A 13189-nucleotide genomic window follows, 5' to 3' on the forward strand; every position below is an offset into this window, starting at 1 on the left:
TCCTGCCCGGTCGCGGCGCGCGGCCCGGGCGGCACGCGCACGCAACGGCCGGCCGCCCGCCCGCCCGCTCGAGCCCGGCATTGCGCGCTGACTGCGTGGCGGCGGCTGGCTCTCCGGGACCCAACGGTGACTGAGGGAAAGGAGCAAGTGGCAGAGGCGCGTCCAAATCCCGGCACACGGCGGCAGCAGTGCCTGCTCCTGGCCCCTGCAAACCAAGGGGATTGAAGTCCAGTTGGCGAGGCCTCACGGAGCATCGCTGGTGCCGGAGGTGAGTGCCCGGGCTGGGCGAATCGGGCTCCGGGCTCCCTGTGGCGCAGCGAGCGCTGTCTCCACCTCACAAACTTTCTCTGAAGTTCATCCTCAACTCGCATTCTCTCCCCCAGTGCTGACTGCAAACCGCGAGTGCTTCCCCCGCCCGGGGGGGTCACTCCCCCATCCCGCCCAGCCCGGGGGGTTCACAACCGCCCACCATCCCATCCCGCCCGGGGGGGGTCACTCCATCCCATCCCGCCCGGGGGGTCACAACCGCCCCTCCCGGGGGTCACTCCATCCCGCCCCGCCCGGGGGGGTCACTCCCCCATCCCGCCCCGCCCGGGGGGGTCACTCCATCCCGCCCCGCCCGGGGGGGGTCACTCCCCCATCCCGCCCCGCCCGGGGGGTTCACAACCGCCCACCATCCCGCCCCGCCCGGGGGTTCACCCCCCCCCCCCGCCCGGGGGTTCACACCGCCCCCTCCCGGGGGGGTCACCCATCCCGCCCGGGGGTTCACCCCCATCCCACCCCCGCCCGGGGGGGGGTCACACCATCCCGCCCCGCCCGGGGGGTCACCCATCCCGCCCGGGGGTTCACCCCATCCCGCCCCGCCCGGGGGTTCACCCATCCCGCCCCGCCCGGGGGGTCACACCATGCCGCCCCGCCCGGGGGGTCACACCATGCCGCCCCGCCCGGGGGGGTCACACCATGCCGCCCCGCCCGGGGGGGGTCACACCATGCCGCCCCCGCCCGGGGGGTCGCCCGAGGGGGGGTCACACCATCCCGCCCCGCCCGGGGGGTCACACCATGCCGCCCCGCCCGGGGGGTCACACCATGCCGCCCCCGCCCGGGGGGTCACACCATGCCGCCCCGCCCGGGGGGTCACACCATCCCGCCCCGCCCGGGGGGTCACACCATCCCGCCCCGCCCGGGGGGTCACACCATCCCGCCCCGCCCGGGGGGGTCACACCATCCCGCCCCGCCCGGGGGGTCACACCATCCCGCCCCGCCCGGGGGGGTCACACCATCCCGCCCCGCCCGGGGGGTCACACCATCCCGCCCCGCCCGGGGTCACACCATCCCGCCCCGCCCGGGGGGTCACACCATCCCGCCCCGCCCGGGGGGTCACACCATCCCGCCCCGCCCGGGGGGGTCACACCATCCCGCCCCGCCCGGGGGGTCACACCATCCCGCCCCGCCCGGGGGGTCACACCATCCCGCCCCGCCCGGGGGGTCACACCACCGCCCCGCCCGGGGTTTCCCCCCCCCGCCCGGGGGTCACACCCCCCGCCCCCGCCCGGGGTTTTCCCCCCCCCCCCCGGGGTTTCCCCCCCCCCCCCCGCCCGGGGTTTCCCCCCCCCCCCCCCCCCCGCCCGGGGTTTCCCCCCCCCCCCCCCCGCCCGGGGTTCCCCCCCCCCCCCCCCCGCCCGCCCGGGGTTTCCCCCCCCCCCCCCCGCCCGGGGGTTTCCCCCCCCGCCCCGCCCCCGCCCGGGGTTTCCCCCCCCCCCCCCCCGCCCGGGGTTCCCCCCCCCCCCCGCCCGGGGTTTCCCCCCCCCCGCCCCGCCCGGGGTTTCCCCCCCCCCCCCCGCCCCGCCCGGGGTTTCCCCCGCCCCGCCCGGGGTTCCCCCCCCCCCGCCCCGCCCGGGGTTCCCCCCCCCCCCGCCCCGCCCGGGGTTTCCCCCCCCCGCCCCGCCCGGGGTTTCCCCGCCCCGCCCGGGGTTTCCCCCCCGCCCGGGGTTTCCCCGCCCCGCCCGGGGTTCCCCCCCCCCGCCCCGCCCGGGGTTCCCCCCGCCCCGCCCCGCCCGGGGTTCTCTCTCCCCCCCCCCCGCCCCGCCCGGGGGTTCACCCCCCCCCGCCCCGCCCGGGGGTTCACCCCCCCCGCCCCGCCCGGGGGTTCACCCCCCCCCGCCCCGCCCGGGGGTTCACCCCCCCGCCCCGCCCGGGGGTTCACCCCCCCCCCGCCCCGCCCGGGGGTTCACCCCCCCCCCGCCCCGCCCGGGGGTTCACCCCCCCCGCCCCGCCCGGGGTTCACCCCCCCCCGCCCCGCCCGGGGGTTCACCCCCCCCCGCCCCGCCCGGGGGTTCACCCCCCCGCCCCGCCCGGGGGTTCACCCCCCCCCGCCCCGCCCGGGGGTTCACCCCCCCCCGCCCCGCCCGGGGGTTCACCCCCCCCGCCCCGCCCGGGGGTTCACCCCCCCCGCCCCGCCCGGGGGTTCACCCCCCCCCCCCGCCCCGCCCGGGGTTCACCCCCCCGCCCCGCCCGGGGGTTCACCCCCCCCCCCGCCCCGCCCGGGGGTTCACCCCCCCCCCGCCCCGCCCGGGGGTTCACCCCCCCCGCCCCGCCCGGGGGTTCACCCCCCCCGCCCCGCCCGGGGTTCACCCCCCCCGCCCCGCCCGGGGGTTCACCCCCCCGCCCCGCCCGGGGGTTCACCCCCCCCCGCCCCGCCCGGGGGTTCACCCCCCCCGCCCCGCCCGGGGGTTCACCCCCCCCGCCCCGCCCGGGGGATCACCCCCCCGCCCCGCCCGGGGGTTCACCCCCCCCGCCCCGCCCGGGGGTTCACCCGCCCCGCCCGGGGTTCACCCCCCCGCCCCGCCCGGGGGTTCACCCCCCGCCCCGCCCGGGGGTTCACCCCCCCGCCCCGCCCGGGGGTTCACCCCCCCGCCCCGCCCGGGGGTTCACCCCCCCGCCCCCGCCCGGGGGTTCACCCCCCCCGCCCCGCCCGGGGGTTCACCCCCCCCCCGCCCCGCCCGGGGGTTCACCCCCCCCCGCCCCGCCCGGGGGTTCACCCCCCCGCCCCGCCCGGGGGTTTCACCCCCCCCCGCCCCGCCCGGGGTTCACCCCCCCGCCCCGCCCGGGGTTCACCCCCCGCCCCGCCCGGGGGTTCACCACCCCCCCCCCGCCCCGCCCGGGGATTCACCCCCCCCCCCCCGCCCCGCCCGGGGGTTCACCCCCCCCCCCCCCCGCCCCGCCCGGGGGTTCACCCCCCCCGCCCCGCCCGGGGGTTCACCCCGCCCCCGCCCCGCCCGGGGGTTCACCCCGCCCCCGCCCCGCCCGGGGGTTCACCCCGCCCCCGCCCCGCCCGGGGGTTCACCCCGCCCCCGCCCCGCCCGGGGGGTTCACCCCGCCCCCGCCCCGCCCGGGGTTCACCCCCCCGCCCCGCCCGGGGGTTCACCCCCCCGCCCCGCCCGGGGGTTCACCCCCCCGCCCCGCCCGGGGGTTCACCCCCCCCGCCCCGCCCGGGGGTTCACCCCCCCCCCGCCCCGCCCGGGGGTTCACCCCCCCCCGCCCCGCCCGGGGGTTCACCCCCCCCCGCCCCGCCCGGGGGTTCACCCCCCCGCCCCGCCCGGGGGTTCACCCCCCCCCCCCCCGCCCCGCCCGGGGGTTCACCCCCCCCCCCGCCCCGCCCGGGGTTCACCCCCCCCGCCCCGCCCGGGGGTTCACCCCCCCCGCCCGCCCGGGGGTTCACCCCCCCCGCCCCGCCCGGGGGTTCACCCCCCCCGCCCCGCCCGGGGGTTCACCCCCCCCCCGCCCCGCCCGGGGGTTCACCCCCCCCCCCCGCCCCGCCCGGGGGTTCACCCCCCCCCCCCCGCCCCGCCCGGGGTTCACCCCCCCCCCCGCCCCGCCCGGGGGGTTCACCCCCCCCCCGCCCCGCCCGGGGGTTCACCCCCCACCCCGCCCCGCCCGGGGGTTCACCCCCCCCCCGCCCCGCCCGGGGGTTCACCCCCCCGCCCCGCCCGGGGGTTCACCCCCCCCCCGCCCCGCCCGGGGGGTTCACCCCCCCCGCATCCCGCCCCGCCCGGGGGTTCACCCCCCCCCAATCCCGCCCCGCCCGGGGGTCACTCCCTCCCGCCCCGCCCGGGGGTTCACACCGCCCACCATCCCACCCGGGGGTTCCCGCCCCGTCCGGGGGTTCACCCCCCATCCCACCCTGCCCGGGGGTCACTCCCTCCTGCCCCGCCCGGGGGTTCACACCGCCCACCATCCCATCCCACCCGGGGGTCTCTCCTCTCCTCCCCCCCCCCCCCCCCCCCCCCGGGGGTCTCTCCTCCCCCCCCCCCCCCCCCGTCCGGGGGTCTCCCGCCCCACCCGAGGGTCACACCCCGTCCCATCCCATCCCGCCCAGGGGATTCACACCACCCCCCGCCCACCCCCACATCACGTCCCACCTGGGAGTCAGCACCTCTTCCCGCCACGTGCGGCCCAGGGATCCGCCCCTTATCCTATCAGGTACCATCCCACCCAGGGGACACTCAGTCACACTGACTGTGATATCTTCACCGTACTGAGTCACACACACTGATATCTTCACCATACTGAGTCACACACTGTGATATCTTCGCCGTACTGAGTCGCGCACCCTGATATCTTCGCCGTACTGAGTCGTGCACACTGATATCTTCGCCGTACTGAGTCGCGCACACTGTGATATCTTCGCCGTACTGAGTCGCGCACACTGTGATATCTTCGCCGTACTGAGTCGCGCACACTGATATCTTCGCCGTACTGAGTCGCGCACACTGATATCTTCGCCGTACTGAGTCGCGCACACTGATATCTTCGCCGTACTGAGTCGCGCACACTGTGATATCTTCGCCGTACTGAGTCGCGCACACTGTGATATCTTCGCCGTACTGAGTCGCGCACACTGTGATATCTTCGCCGTACTGAGTCGCGCACACTGATATCTTCGCCGTACTGAGTCGCAGACTGTGTCACCGTACTGGGTCGCAGACGGTGATAAGGTCACCGTACTGGGTTGCAGACGGTGATAAGGTCACCGTACTCAGAACATAAGAAGCAGGAGTAGGCCAATCAGTCCCTCGAGCCTGCTCCGCCATTCAATAAGATCATAACATAAGAAGCAGAAGTAGGTCATTTGGCCCCTCGAGCCTGCTCCGTCATTGAATAAGTTCTTGGCTGATCTGATCTTGGCCTCAACTCCACTTCCCTGCCCATTCCCCATAACCCTTGACTCCCTTATCGTTCAAAAATCTGTCTATCTCCATCTTAAATATTTTCAATGACCCAGCCTCCACAGTTCTCTGGGGGAAGAGAATTCCAAAGATTCACGACCCTCTGAGAGAAGTTCCTCCTTATTTCCGATTTAAAAGGGTGCCCCCTTATCCTGAAATTATGTCCCCTAGTTCTAGATTCCCCCACGAGGGGAAACATCCTCCCTGCATCTACCCTGTCAAGCCCCTTCAGAATCTTTTATGTTTCAATAAGATCCCCTCTCATTCTTCTAAACTCCAATGAGTATAGGCCCAACCTGCTCAACCTTTCTTCATAAGACAACCCCTTCATCTCCGGAATCAACCTGGTGAACCTTCTCTGAACTGCCTCCAATGCAAGTATATCCTTCCTTAAATAAGGAGACCAAAACTGTACGCAGTACTCCAGGTGTGGTCTCACCAACGCTCTGTACAGATGTAACAGGACTTCCCTACTTTTATACTCCATCAATAAAGGCCAACATTCCATTTGCCTTCCTAATTACTTGCTGTACCTGCATGCTAACTTTTTGTGATTCATGTACAAGGACTCCCAGATCCCTCTGTACCTCAAATAATAATTTGCTTTTTTATTTTTCCGACCAAAGTGGATAACCTCACATTTTCCTACATACTCCATCTGCCAAATGTTTGCCCACTCCCTTAACCTATCTATATCCCTCTGCAGACTCTTTGTGTCCTCCTCACAACTTGTTAACCCACCTATCTTTGTATCATCAGCAAATTTGACTATAGTACACTCGGTCCCTTCATCCAAGACATTAATGTAGATTGTAGATAGTTGAGGCCCCAGCACTGATCCCTGTGGCACCCCACTAGTTACTGATTGCCAACCGGAAAATGACCCATTTATCCCGACTCTCTGATTTCTGTTCGTTAGCCAATCCCTATTCATGCTAATATATTACCCCCACCCCCGTGCGCTCTTATCTTGTACAGTAACCTTTTATGTGGCACCTTATCGAATGCCTTTTGGAAATCCAAATACACTACATCTACTGGTTCCCCTTTATCCACCCTGTTTGTTACATCTTCAAAGAACTCTAGCAAATTTGTCAAACACGATTTCCCTTTCATAAAACCATGTTGACTCTGCTTGATTGTCTTATGATTTTCTAAATGTCCTGCTATTACCTCCTTAATAATGGATTCCAGCAATTTCCCAGTGACATGTTAGGCTAACTGGCCTGTAGTTTCCTGCTTTCTGTCTCTCTCCTTTCTTGAATAGTGGTGTTACATTTGCAGTTTTCCAATTGCTGAGACCTCACCAGAATCCAGAGAATTTTGGTAGATTACAACCAACGCATCCACTGTCTCTGCAGCCACTTCTTTTAAGACCCTAGGATGCAGGCCATCAGGTCATGGGGACTTGTCAGCCTTTAGCCCCATTAGTTTGTCTAGTACATTTTCTCTAGTGATAGAGATTGTTTTAAGTTCCTCCCTCCCTATAGCCCCTTGATTATCTATTATTATTGTTCGCAGACTGTTAAGTTCATTGTACTCTGTCACACAGACTGTGATAAGTTCATTGTACTCTGTCACACAGACTGTGATAAGTTCACCGTACTCAGTCGCAGACTGTGATAAGTTCACCGTACTCAGTCGCAGACTGTGATAAGTTCACCGTACTCAGTCGCAGACTGTGATAAGTTCACCGTACTCAGTCGCAGACTGTGATAAGTTCACCGTACTCAGTCGCAGACTGTGATAAGTTCACCGTACTCAGTCGCAGACTGTGATAAGTTCACCGTACTCAGTCGCAGACTGTGATAAGTTCACCGTACTCAGTCGCAGACTGTGATAAGTTCACCGTACTCAGTCGCAGACTGTGATAAGTTCACCGTACTCAGTCGCAGACTGTGATAAGTTCACCGTACTCAGTCGCAGACTGTGATAAGTTCACCGTACTCAGTCGCAGACTGTGATAAGTTCACCGTACTCAGTCGCAGACTGTGATAAGTTCACCGTACTCAGTCGCAGACTGTGATAAGTTCACCGTACTCAGTCGCAGACTGTGATAAGTTCACCGTACTCAGTCGCAGACTGTGATAAGTTCACCGTACTCAGTCGCAGACTGTGATAAGTTCACCGTACTCAGTCGCAGACTGTGATAAGTTCACCGTACTCAGTCGCAGACTGTGATAAGTTCACCGTACTCAGTCGCAGACTGTGATAAGTTCACCGTACTCAGTCGCAGACTGTGATAAGTTCACCGTACTCAGTCGCAGACTGTGATAAGTTCACCGTACTCAGTCGCAGACTGTGATAAGTTCACCGTACTCAGTCGCAGACTGTGATAAGTTCACCGTACTCAGTCGCGGACTGTGATAAGTTCACATTAATCAGTCGCGGACTGTGATAAGTTCACATTAATCAGTCGCGGACTGTGCCGGGCTCGCCGCGCTCAGTCGCGGACTGTGCCGGGCTCGCCGCGCTCAGTCGCGGACTGTGCCGGGCTCGCCGCGCTCAGTCGCGGACTGTGCCGGGCTCAGTCGCGGACTGTGCCGGGCTCGCCGCGCTCAGTCGCGGACTGTGCCGGGCATCGAAGCTTTGACCACGCTCGATCAGCTCCGATGGACGGGTCACATCGTCCGCATGCCCAATACGAGACTACCAAAACAAGCGATCTACTCGGAGCTCCGACACGACAAGAGAGCCCCAGGCGGGCAGAGGCAGCGCTTCAAGGACACCCTCCAAGCCTTGAAAAAGTGCAACATCCCCACTGATACCTGGGAATTCCTGGCCCAAGACCGCATAAAGTGGAGGAGAAGCATCCGGGAAGGCGCCGAACACCTCAAGTCTCTTCGCCGGGAGCAAGCAGAAACCAAGCGCAAGGAGCGCACGTCAACCCAAGCACCCCACCCACCCGCCCCTTTAACCACCGTGGGGTTGGGGGTAATATAGTAGTATGGATAGAGGATTGATTAACGGACAGAAAACAGAGTAGGGGTAAACGGATCTTTTTCGGGTTCACAGGCTGTCACTAGTGGGTGCCTGTGGTGATTATTCTTTATGTTTAGTAAGAAGTATTGTGATTGGTTTCCTGCCTTGGGATATATGCTGTAATCTCATTGGTAGTTGATGTCATGTGATTTGTGGATTGGTTGTTTGTTTCCTGCCTTGGGATATATGCTGTAATCTCATTGGTAGTTGATGTCATGTGATTTGTGGTGGCCATCTTAAATTCAGTTCTTTCCAGCCTTTAGTTGGGACTGGGTGTTGAAGATGTGCTACCGGATTTTTAAGTTAATAAAGCCTAGATTAGAAAGGCAAATCTATTCTTTATTTCAATTTATTAACTTTATGTCAGAATGGAGCGATATCTTCAACCAGAACGACTCAATGCTGACCCTAATTCTGCAGGAGTGGATGATAAATGGAAACATTGGTATTGTACATTTAAAAACTTTTTGGGCGTGTTGGATCAAGAGTCTCTAAATAAGCTGAATATGCTGATCAACTACATTGCTCCGGATGTGTATAAGTATATTTTGGACTGTAAAACTTACGAAGTGGCTATTTCTATATTGGAAAAGATATTTGTTAAACCAAAGAATGAGGTATTTGCACGTCACCTTCTATCTGCCCGTAGGCAGCAGGTGGGAGAATCTTTGGATACTTATTTACAAGCACTTCGGTGCCTTGGTGTTAACTGTAATTATAAGGCCGTGACGGCTGAAGAATATAAGGAAGAATCGGTACGGGATGCTTTTATTAATGGATTACTGTCTAGATCAATTCGTCAGCGGTTGTTAGAAAATAAGACTTTGGATCTTAAGAGTGCTTTTGAGCAAGCTTCTACATTGGATGTGGCTCAGAGAAGTTCGGATTCTTATGCTCTTTTTAATCAGCCTGTGACTGTGGTTTCGGCAGTTCCGGATGAAAAGGAATTATGTGGACTTAATAGGAGTAGTTTACTAGATTCTGAAACAGTTTCTACTTCAGCGGCTGTTGCCTCTAGGATTCAGAAGTGTTATTTTTGTGGGAACGTCTGGCACCCTCGTCTGAAGTGTCCTGCTCGGGAGGCTGTGTGTAGTAAATGCGGCAAGAGAGGTCATTACGCACGTGTGTAAATCATCAGGTTCAATTACCTCCTCTGTGACTATTCAGCCTTTAGATAGGGTGTTTATTGCATCAATTTCTGCTGCATTTGCTCATGGCCTAAACAAAGCTATAGTTACGGCCCAAGTTAATGGGTTGGAAGTGAAGGCCCTTATAGATACGGGCAGTACCGAGAGTTTTATAAGTCTTCAGTTTGCAAAGGAGAAGCATTTGAAAATTTCGCCTGTTTCCTATCAGGTGTGTATGGCTCAGACGACTCTCACTTCACAAGTAGCTGGTTGTTGCCTTGTGAAATTGATTCTTCTAGGTAATACGTATACTGATATACGCCTATCTGTTTTGCCTAATCTCTGTGCGGATATTTTGATTGGTCATGATGTGCTTCAGTTACACGAGAGTCTCAGTCTTTCATTTGGAGGGACTAAGCCACCTTTATCTATTTGTGGATTAAACTCTTTATCCATTTCTCCATTATCACTTTTTTCCAATTTGATGCCGGATTGTAAGCCAATTGCTACCAAGTCAAGAAGGTATAGCAGTCAGGATAGAGAATTTATTAATTCTGAAGTTCAACGTCTCTTATTGGAAGGAATCATTGAACCTAGTTGTTCGCCTTGGCGGGCACAGGTAGTTGTCACGACTAACGAGAGACATAAGAAACGAATGGTGATAGACTATTCCCAAACTATTAATAGGTATACTCAATTAGATGCGTACCCTTTGCCTAAGATTGATGAGCTTATCAATAAAGTATCTCAGTATAAGGTTTTTAGCACTATTGACCTAAAGAGTGCTTATCATCAGATTCCTATTGTTAAGAAGGATCAACCATATACGGCCTTTGAGGCTGGTGGAAAGCTGTATCAGTTTTGCGGAATACCATTTGGTGTTACTAATGGTGTTGCTTGCTTTCAACGGGCAATGGATGCTTTTATAAGTGATAACTCTCTGACACCTTTTCATACTTAGATGACATCACGGTGTGTGGCAAATCAAGGGTGGAGCATGATTCTAATTTAGAAAGATTCCTTCAAGCTGCGGAAAAAGTTGGTTTAACTTTCAATAAAGAGAAGTGTACCTTTTCGACCACTGAGGTAAATCTACTGGGGTACATTATCTCGAAACAAGATTAAACCAGACCCAGAACGTCTGCGACCATTGATTGATTTACCTTGTCCTACTAATTCTAAGGCTTTGCAACGAGTTGTTGGACTGTTTTCTTACTATTCTAATTGGATTGCAAATTTTTCACACAAGATCCGGCCTCTTATTCGGGTTACGACATATCCTCTATCATGGGAGGCCAGGACGTGTTTTGATAATTTTAAAAAGGATATCCTTGGAGCAGTTGTGCATTCTATTGATGAGCAGGTTCCTTTTGTGATTGAGACGGACGCTTCTGATTTTGCAATTGGGGCTACTCTGAACCAAAATGGAAGACCTGTGGCCTTTTTCTCACGTACCTTGAACAATAGTGAAAAAAGGCATTCTTCAATAGAGAAAGAGGCGTATGCAATAGTAGAAGCACTGCGTAAATGGAGACATTATTTATCGGGGCGACATTTTACGTTGGTAACTGATCAAAAGTCTGTGTCCTTTATGTTTGATGTCAAACATTTTGGAAAGATTAAGAATGATAAAATAATGAGGTGGAGGATTGAGTTGGCATGTTACCATTTTGATATAGTTTATCGTCCGGGGAAGGATAATGTTGCTGCTGATGCGCTGTCGAGGGCTTATTGTTCTGTGATTCACGGAGATACGCCTATTAATCTTCACAATGCCTTATGCCATCCTGGGGTTACGAGGATGATACACTTCGTACGCAGTAAGAATTTGCCCTTTTCAGTTGAAGACGTCAAGCGGATGACTTCATCATGTTCTATCTGTGCTCGGTGTAAACCGAATTTCTTTAAGCCTCAACGAGCTCATCTTATAAAGGCTACTTCTCCTTTTGAACGTTTGAGCGTTGATTTCAAGGGGCCTCTTCCTTCAACTACTCAAAACCGATATATATTTACTGTTGTGGATGAGTTTTCAAGGTTCCCTTTTGCTTTTCCTTGCGCAGATGTATCAGCTGCTACAGTTATCAAATGTCTGACTCAACCTTTTGTCATCTTTGGGATGCCTGCGTATATCCATTCGGATCAGGGAAGTTCGTTTATGTCTTCCCAGTTGAAGGAATACCTTCAGAGTGGGGGAATTTCTACTAGCAGAACTACCCCGTATAATCCCCAGGGTAATGGACAGTGCGAACGATACAATGGGGTGATCTGGAACGCAGTTATGTTGGCTTTGACATCCCGGAACCTTAAGAATACACAGTGGGAAATGGTACTGCCTGATGCTCTGCATTCCATTAGATCATTGCTTTCAACGGCTACTAATGTGACCCCCCATGAAAGGCTCTTTAACTATCCGCGGAGATCTACTACGGGATATTCGGTACCTTCATGGCTTACTATGCAGGGACCTGTGCTGCTTCGACGCCATGTTAGATTGTCAAAATATGATCCTTTAGCGGAGGAGGTGGAGCTGTTGGAGGCAAATTCCCAATATGCTCATATTCGATTCCAAGATGGGAAAGAAAGTACCGTTTCAATTAAAGACTTGGCTCCTTGTGGTGGCCAGCCCTCTTCTGAGGATATTAACAATAGTCATGATTCAGATAATGTGGATGCTGTTACAGATACTACGAATATTTCCAATCTGACTGCAGATAATTATACTTCTATTAGTCAGCCCTCGATGGATGTTCATGACCGTCCCAGTTTACCTCCTGATGGGATTTCTAATCCGGAAACTGTTGAAAATCGGGATATGGATAGCCTTCCTGCAGAAGATACTTCTGTGTCTCCTGGTGTGGGAGGACAAGGAATTTCACCAAGGTTAAGAAGGTCGACACGAACAAGATATCCGGTCGACCGATTGAAAATGGACTTTTAAATTGATAGTAATGTTTTAAAATTGTTGAAATATATTATTGTTTTAGTTGAGAGATACTTAATACTTATGTGCAATGTTACTATTTGTTGTTGCTCACTTAGTATTGTGTCATGTTGAATAGTTTTATTTTGTCTGCATAGTTTTAGTTGTAAATAATTAATTATAAATTGTAACGGTTATTTAGGTTGGAGTATATTTTAAAAGGAGGGGTGAATGTGGTGATTATTCTTTATGTTTAGTAAGAAGTATTGTGATTGGTTGTTTGTTTCCTGCCTTGGGATATATGCTGTAATCTCATTGGTAGTTGATGTCATGTGATTTGTGGTGGCCATCTTAAATTCAGTTCTTTCCAGCCTTTAGTTGGGACTGGGTGTTGAAGATGTGCTACCAGATTTTTAAGTTAATAAAGCCTAGATTAGAAAGGCAAATCTATTCTTTATTTCAGTGCCGCAAGGATCAGTGTTGGGGCCTCAGCTATTTACAAGCTATATTAATACCTAGATGAAGGAACTGAGTGTAATGTATTGAAGTTTGCTGCTGATACAAAGCTAGGTGGGACAGTAAGCTGTGAGGAGAACAGAGAGTCTGCAAAGGGATAATGATAGACTGAGTGAGTGGGCAGTAAGGTGGCAGATGGAGTATAATATAGGGAAATGTGAGGTTATTCACTTTGGTAGGAAGAATAGAAAAACAATATTTTTTAAATGGTGAGAAACTTTCAAATGTTGGTGTTCAGAGAGATTTGGGTGTCCTCGTGCAAGAAACACAGAAAGCTAGCCTGCAGGTACAGCAGGCAATAAGGAAGGCAAATGGCATGTTGGCCTTTATTGCAAGGGGGTTGAAGTATAAGAGTAAGGAAGTCTTGCTACAACTGTACAGGGCCTTGGTGAGACCACACCTGGAGTGCTGTGCACAGT

General features: G+C 57.4%; 1 protein-coding gene across 1 annotated transcript in view; it reads left to right on the forward strand.

Moving 5' to 3' along the window:
* Window positions 1-54: 54 nt before the first annotated feature.
* slc39a13 (solute carrier family 39 member 13) overlaps window positions 55-13189 on the forward strand; it is a 74421-nt gene continuing 61286 nt past the window's right edge. Inside the window, exon 1 of the mRNA XM_086007474.1 lies at window positions 55-268. The gene's annotated coding sequence lies outside the window, so the exon portion shown is untranslated. The remainder of the gene's footprint in view (window positions 269-13189) is intronic.

The sequence above is a fragment of the Somniosus microcephalus genome, chromosome 15 (assembly GCF_052327205.1).
Source record: "Somniosus microcephalus isolate GS21.2 chromosome 15, FLI_Smic_1.0, whole genome shotgun sequence".
NCBI lineage: Eukaryota > Metazoa > Chordata > Chondrichthyes > Squaliformes > Somniosidae > Somniosus > Somniosus microcephalus.